This window comes from Lepisosteus oculatus, chromosome 14, assembly GCF_040954835.1.
Source record: "Lepisosteus oculatus isolate fLepOcu1 chromosome 14, fLepOcu1.hap2, whole genome shotgun sequence".
Lineage (NCBI taxonomy): Eukaryota > Metazoa > Chordata > Actinopteri > Semionotiformes > Lepisosteidae > Lepisosteus > Lepisosteus oculatus.
The window spans coordinates 8316716-8325396 of NC_090709.1; the positions used below are offsets into that span (position 1 = coordinate 8316716).

An 8681-nucleotide genomic window follows, 5' to 3' on the forward strand; every position below is an offset into this window, starting at 1 on the left:
ACTGCTCTATTTTGTTTAGATTATCTATGTGGTGGACAGATAGAACTCAACTGCATGGTGTGAATTCCGTGTTCAGGACCAGCAGAACCTGAAAAACTAACAGCTGACCACGACGTGATTTGAACACGCAGCCTCCTGATCTGAAGTCAGACGCGCCACAGCCGTCAGCTTAATTGAATTCCCCAAAGGAGACAAATGAGCTTCACAAAAAATTATCCTGTGAAGAGCGATGCTCTTCCGAAGAGAGTCTCTTCTTCCCAGACCACATTTTATTCTTCCTGTGCAGCTCTTGTGCAGGTGTTGTTCTCTATAACAGATCCAAGAACACTGATTGTTTTTCTATTTTTTTTTAATTAAGTACCCCATGGTGCAATGGTAGCACGTCTGACTAAATCCCCAAGTTAATTTTCAAAGTATATCGGAGTCAACTGATACTGATACTGATCAGGTTCTGCTGCTACTGAACCCGCAGTCTTCACCTTAAAGTTCAATTCCCCAAGCCTTCTGACCTTATATGTCCATCCCTTCTCGTCAAAACTCGTATTTTCACAGGGTACCCTTCAGAAATCGCAGTATAGAATGAAAAAACTCCAGTAGATCTCTGCCGCTGTTGGTGATTTTCCTTTAAAAATAAATGAATCTCCCGAAATTTTACGGAGTCTATCACTTTCACTTAGACCGAGAAGTGTTAAGCTGTACATGCGTCTTTGTGGTTCGGTTGTTAACCAAAAGGGTGGTGGTTTGAGCCCTCCCAGGGACGCTATGAGCATTTTAATGTACACACCCTCCTCACTTCATTTCTCCACGGCCGGTCTTGTACCGCTAACAAATACAGAGCCCGTAGGAGGCAATAAGCTCCCATATATAGCTCACTGTATATATAATGAAAAAGCAGAGGTTAGTTTCTCATCTGCGCGTTACAGAGCCTTACGCAACTCGTAGTGTACCAACAGCTAGGGTTTGATCTCTGCACGGGCTATTAGTTGAAAGGCCATTGTAAATGACGGATAAGGGATTTATAGATAGATACTTTATTGATCCCGTGAGGGAAATTAATAAAGCTTATCCAGCTGGCTTTTATGTTTCACACTAAATTGCGATCTTGAAACCAAAATAATTAGAAATATGGAACACAACCGTTGTTCCCCAAGAAGGAAAGCTGTTTAACACTGACGTCACTCCTTTTTATTTAACCCAGATTGTGAAGACAACTCCGCCCTATCAAAGGAAAATGTTGCACAAAAGTTGGAAAGCACACTCTGAATCCATCTGTACTGTATATTTGATTTCCGCGATCCGTTCAAGGCTGCTTGGTGCTTCGCAAGCACGTCATTTCAGGGAAGAAACTCAGTTTAGAGAACTACTAGTGCATTTTCACTCATTGAATTTGATCTTTGTACTCTCTTTTCATTCTCAGCTATATTTCAAAATTACAGTTCGGATTTGTTGGAAAACTTCACAGGCATTATTAAGTTAGGACTGTACAATTGTATTTTAATATCTTGGTATATTTACCTTCATTTTAATATGGATGTAACCATAAATGTTGTACTTTTGTCATACTTTTTAAAACATTTTAACTGAGGACGCACGACGACTATTATACCTTGTGATACATGCAAGACATCTGTAAACGAAGATGTAATTACAGTCAAATTGGCAATTAACAGAAAACCACAATTTGTATAATATTATTTCTCTATGTCGATGATCAGCTGAAGGATTTGAAGAAACTATATATTATTCCTCGATATCGATGATCAGTTGAAGGATTTGAAGAAACAGCAGCAATAGCAGGTGATTTTAGTTTTGAACCCATCTTTACACCTCAATAATCCATTTGTCCTCGAAAAAAGAAGAGACAGGCATGTTTTGAGTCTCATAATGATCATCTTCTCGATCCAAAGAAACGTATACATTTGATTCCTTCCGTAGTATTTTGGATTTTCTTACGAAGATCTCACGAAGTATTGCCAGGATCTATATTTAGCGTTCTGTAGCGATAACACTGCTGATATTGATTGAGTAGAAATCTATGATGTATAGACAACTTTATCTGAAGCGAGAAGTCCTAGAACGCTGCCTATGTAGTGTTAGGATTCATACCAAGATATACTTTTTGTTTTCAACCCAAAATGCTGCTATTGCATTACACATTATATGAACATTACCAGTTTTGGTAGCTTCTCTGCGCGATTTTTCAAAACTGAAACTAATTACAAAATAACTTAAGATCAACCATGACAAAAAATTATAAATCAGGACTAATATTAATATCAACTGATGTTACTACAGAAAAAAAGATTTAACTGAAATATTAATAAGACTATGCAAGCCTAAAAAGTAGAACAATTCAATTTATATAACTTTTTTTTGAGAAAATGTCTCACACATCAGAAGACACTAACGTTTATCTATGTTAGAGTATGTGAATAACAGTTTAACCGAAAAAGCTGTAATTGTGATTTTGCTAAAATTCAATAAATCGTCCATCAAGAGTAAGAAATTATTAAGAAAGTAAGAAATTGTTTTATTTAATAAACTATAAGACATGAAGAGAGTTTACAGGTTATATCCTTCGCTTTGTCAATTAACTTTCAGGATTTTTTTTTTTTTAGCGTTCAGGATCCAAGCCCGTGTGTGGATGATTGTGTTTTTGAATCTCTTTAATCATCAAATGTTGTTGTTTAGTCCATCAGTTTTTTCTCGGGTTGTACCATGGATATTTTATACACTCAATACTTTTCATGCTCTTTTGCCTTTTCCTTCACATACGGAAAAAGTTCAAGGTGTTCTTGTTGCTGTGCTCCACACCTACACGAAAGCACATGTAACAGTACAGGACACACAGTGAGGAATTCGCACAGCTTTCAGCTCAGTGCGGAGTCCAGAGGGAGGACTCGCTCGCTGAATGATCTCTCAAGAAATCCCTAGTGAGATTCAACAGGTGTTTTCTTCAACAGCCACTAAACGTCTGAATACCTTCTCTGGATTTCCTGAATATGACGTTAAATTAGTTCAAATCATTTGGTAGTTAACAGAACGAAATGCTTTGGAGGTACATTTAAAACAGCAGAGCAACACTGTAGCACTTCGTGTGTGACTGAATTTAATTGTGTAAACCTGGCTCTCTATGAACATGAGCAAAGAGTTCTCACTCAACAGAAGATTGTGATGTGAGCACAATAATATAAGCCATCCGGAGATGCCAGGGATTGCACTCTACTACTGAGCTACATCCCCTATGTCGCAGGTGGTGGAACTGACTTAAAGATGTGCATATGTTCACTGATCACAATCCACCCTTCACGAAGAATGCCTGCAGTTTCCCACTTTCGCGTTTCTTCTACTACAAAGTAAATTAATAGGAATGAAGAAATAAGGAAGGGAAAATAATCGCATCGAAGCTTCCAGAGACTGGGCAAAACGAATAATTTATTTTTATATCTAGTCACATGGGCGACGGTGGTTGATTCTTCAACGGGGGAGTGCGTTTTTCTACCTCCTTACTCGACTGTCTTTCAATTATGTTTTCTTTGAAACCTTTTTACATCTTTTAAGTGCTTGCGATTAAATTACGCATAGAAAAACAGCAGTACAGTTGATGTTCATGGACTGATGCACACAAAAGTGATAAAGCCCTGTTTGTAAATATTGTAGAAGAACGTTAAAGGGCGAAACAACGCTCCAACCACGGGAATGGTAACAAGACGGATCGTGTTCTTATTTAATATGTGCTTTTGAATTGCCTTGTCAATACACATAGGCTTTAGAGATGGACAAATAATTTACAGTGATGTTTGTAAACAAAGATGGAACATGTTATTTCTATACCAGGAAGAAAGGAGCAGACTCTTAAACTTTAAGAGACAGAAACAACACCTCATCACAGCTAACACTAATTAAAATGACATCACAACAGAAGAGTGAAGCCTTGAGTGAATCAAATTAGTTTTCGTTGGTCGTCTGTGTCTTCATAACTTTGTAGGTGAGAGAGAGGATTGCGAAAATGTGCGGGTGCTTCTTAGAAGTGTGTTTGTAGTACAGGTGACTTCCAAATAATTGAGCCGGGTTTTAATCCCGGCCAATGAATCCCCAAACCTTTTCAAGATAATCATTTATCCGGTAGCACATCTCCTGAAACTAACATTCGAGGTAGGAAGCGTGCTCTTAAACACCAAAACACTCAAAAAGGAAGAAGCAGATCTCTGTACACAAGACAGTAGTGCGATCTTAGAATTTCTGAGTTCTTGACAGATTCAGACTCCTTCTCAGAGGTCCTTGCTCGCCAAATAACTTTGCATCTGAGGAAGAGCACCACGGAAAAAAAACAACTCAACAAGCGAGCACGTTGGTTGCTCTTGCTCTTAATGCAAGGAGCTGTTTTTTTTTCCTCGCAATAATCATTATTAACCAAAAACAGCAGCACAGGTAGGTCGCATTTGTGAGTATGTCACTTCTCTGCTTCAGCAAGGTCAATAAAAGACTCTGAAAGTAGTAAAGCAAAACTGAACTCAAAATCATATTAGGAATTCTGAGCGATATCTCCATACAGGTAATCCAATAAGAACGTTGAAATATTTGAATATCATCTCTCTATACAGTATATTTCGCTGCTTTTTACCCTGAGTAAAACTATTGGATTGAAGGAATGCTAACTGCTGGGTTAAAATGTATAGTTGTTATTTGGAGAAATCTGTAAACTCGTGATCTTATATGTTTTAAAAGCCAGCACAGGAAAACATGACAGTGCTGATTATTTTCCGGAGACGGAGCACTGATGACCTATCCGAGCTAATTGATAAAGCCCACCCAGTGGATACTCTAGCAGAACGTCAAAGAACATTCACCTTTGTATCCAAAGAAACGACAGGAACAACATCAGGAAGCACAATCAATTCCCCTTTTAAATCTTTCCTGTAAGGTATGCTATGTGAATTCATGAAGTTAATCCTCTGATCTATTTTGATCACGAACAAAGTATTTCTGATGGAGCGCTATGTTCAAAGATTTAATAAGCTTTACTCCTGCCAACGATTCGGAGTGAAGAATTAAAAGTTTCACAGACAAAAGCAGCTCACCACCACAGCCAATATTAAATGTACTTGCCGGTACACTATCATGTGCACTGCCTCAAAAGTGATCTCGGCAGACGTTGTTCCCTACATAAAGCTGAACTTGCCAAAGAGAATTTCTGTTGAGAAAACAAAATATTTTTTCTGCCTTGATGTTAAGCCTGTCTTTTAGAAAGTCTATCTCTAAACACCTCCCACAGCCTAACAAAAAGCGCTTTTACTGATCGTATTGCAGGTCTTAAAACATTAACATCTAGCAGCGGTGGGATTTGAACCCACACCCCCAGAGAGACTGGAGCCTAAAATCCAGCACCTTAGACCGCTCGGCCACGCTACCTTCCTTCATATCCCTCTTCCTCACATTGCTGGCTTAGAAAATGCCTGGGGCTTCAGCTCGTGTCGTCGGATATAATGATATCATGACATGTGGAAGTGACTGCACCTTCATCTGCTGAGATGCTTTCAATAGCACAAACGCTACTTTCACTGGCACAAACATAGCAATAAAGAAGGAGGTGGGTTTCATCCTTTGTGCTGTTTGTAGGGGCGCAACTCTAAGGTGATCTACTGACTTGAAGAGCAAAAATCAAAATCCTCTGCTACTACTGTTGCTTTTTTCATAGTTTCTTCAAATCCTATGATCAATATTGAACTTTTTCGAAATTAAATGACAATAATCAAACATGCAGGCAGATTTTTGAAAAGTATTCGGAATTGACAGGGTGCCCCTTTGGAACAGTCATCAGAAAATGTGAGAAAATGAAAGTTATGTAAGCTCTCACACAAAGCATTGAAGATTGGAATCTGAGTGTAAAAAAGCTACCCGTCTCCCAATGATAGGCAGGGATACACACCATGACTCGAACAGACTCAGCGAACTTTAACACCTATGATATTACGAGTGCTTTGCACGTGTCGAATTTCAAGAAGGAACTAATACAACAGTTGTGGACATAATTCATAATTCAAAGTCCAATGCCGGCAACTTCTGAGAAAATAATGTTCACTCATGGAATTTGGTCTTTGAATGGCTGGTGGGAAAATTCATTTATACTCCTGTTGCACCCTCAGCTGAAACGTTAAAATAACAACGCAGATTTGTTGGAGAACCTGACAAGAATTATTGGGTTAGCACTGTATGTATTCTTGTATATTTACTTTAATTTTAATATAAATGTAAACATGCATGCTGTATAAGCTATTGTAATTTTAAAATATGTTAGCTGAGGATGCGAGGGGGGCTATTATACCTTGTGAAACACGCAAGGAACTGTAAAAAAGGCTGGTATTTGCATAAAATTGGCGATCACAAGAAAACCACAATTTATGTGGTATTATCATCAATATCCTTCAAAACTGCCGGAGCAGTAAGATGCAAAGCACCATCCAGCAGCTGTAGACGATGTTCGGGGAAGAGCTAATTCTGTTTTTTGCGCAGGGAGTGAGAATGAGCTCAGTCCGGCTCCCAGCAGAATCCATCCTGGTTTGGTTACAGTGCGTCTGAGGCTCTTTGGATCGTAACGTAAAAAAAAACAATTGCTCACGTCGTGTGACTTCCACGACAGGAAGGAAAGATATCACTTAAAAAAAAAAACAGAACTGAAGATTTGGATCCGGGGCCTCATACTTATAAAATTATTAAAATAATAATTATCAAAATATCAGATTGTGTTTCTGCAACATTTCGTGCACAGTACGCCATTTTTATCTAAAACAGTCACAACGAGGGTTTTACACGCAGTCTGGGGTATTTTCCCCTTTTATATTTTTGCCACTTTATATCGAACCTATTATACTCCCAGAAGTGCACAGTAGCTTGTACTTAAAAATGTACAATTCACGGCTGGTATAAACAGATGTGTGCCGTGTTTGCCTTTGTAAGCATTTGTTTAAAAAATAAGTTCACAATACGATAAAAACACAGAAATCACAAACTTTATAATACAACGATACAAAATCAATACCAAATCATTATGCCAATTAAGTACCTATCCTTTGAAAACAGAGAACACCTTTATATCTACAAAAAACTTGACATTTGTATGTATTTTTTAATTACAAAGCAGACAGTGTAGTCCCTTAATTCAAAGATCAGATCTTGGCCAAAACAAGACAATCAGACGTGCACTGAATTCGGAACAGGAACCTCTACTTAGTCGTTTATTGAGCTTTTTATCAATGTCTGAATGAAACAGATTCGCTTTTTTAACTCTTTGATTAAAGTACACAAAAAGCACCTTCTTTCAAGCCGGAATCGAACCAGCGACCTAAGGATTCCCTACTGATCCCACTACACTCCTCCACTCTAACAACTGAGCTATTGAAAGGATGTCAGTACGCTCTTTGGCACATACTGCCCAATGTAGTGAAATGTTCCGGGTGATTTAACTCCCACTTCGACATCAAGTTTCCAACTCGAACTTGAACTTGAACTTTATTGCCATATGTAACTGGTACTTGTACAATGGAATTCTTACTTACAGAAAGTCTTTCAACTGTAAAACAAGTGTAAAAAACAAAACAAAGTGTTTTTTACTCGTTTCCTTAGTCTTGATTACCTTGAATTTAAGCCACGAACCAGGATTCTACTGTATAAACTTCCAGGGATATTACAAAATGTTTGATGGGGCATCAATCATTCCGGGCGGAAATTGACTCCTTTTTTTTCTGGAGGGATCATATTAAACATTTCATTAGTATCGAGACGAGGATTACCATGAGACTCAAAACAAACAGTTTCTTTCTGTCTTTATTAGAAAGTAGCATTTGTGCTACATTAATAATATTTTCATGGAAATAAAGAGTTGTAAATTTTAAAATTTATATTTGAATCGAAATGTGGTTTTGAGTTAAATATTAGCGTGTTCATGTAATTAGTTTGTGTTTGTCATTACTATATATATATCGCCATGTTACTAGAATTTGTAACTGAAGTTTACTAGTTGTGCTTTTTAATGATGATTAGACATTTGTTGATTACAATATTGTATATAATGTATAATTTGAACTACATATTTTTCAGGTGTGAATAATTGTATATTTTAAGAATACATTTCTAAAATAAATCATTGGCTTTATTTACTAGTTTCTACACCTATAAAAATCTTTCTTTGATGTATAATAGACCTTTAACTATATATGTATAATAGTCTTCTAAATGTATCCGTATAATAGAACTCCAACCACTTATGGATAATAAACATATAATCATAGATCAGGTGGGTAGCTGCGTCAGCATGCGTAGGCTGCAAAGGAACAAGTAATAGGTTTATTCCATGCTGAAAAAAAGAAGAAAGAGAACACAACGTTTTGGCCGTGGAGCTTTCTTCAGGTGTCACCTGAAGAAGGCTCCACGGCCGAAACGTTGTGTTCTCTTTCTTCTTTTTTTCAGCATGGAATAAACCTATTACTTGTTCCATATAATCATAGATGTCTAATTGACGTATAACGATATACGTATATTAGAATTTCATTCTAGACCAGTTACGGAGCACATTTACACGTCTAAGGTATGCGTTTAATAGTCGTATATTCTACATCTTTTGCCCACTGGGATGTGCCGATTTTAACTTAGCAAACCAAGATACACATTTTCTAATGAAGCCT

At 37.5% G+C, this 8681-nt stretch overlaps 1 non-coding gene across 1 annotated transcript; it reads right to left on the reverse strand.

Moving 5' to 3' along the window:
• Window positions 1–7314: 7314 nt before the first annotated feature.
• trnay-gua (transfer RNA tyrosine (anticodon GUA)) lies at window positions 7315–7402 on the reverse strand. Its single transcript is given in 2 exon segments — window positions 7315–7350; window positions 7366–7402. It is a non-coding gene; the product is annotated as a tRNA-Tyr (tRNA).
• Window positions 7403–8681: the final 1279 nt, after the last annotated feature.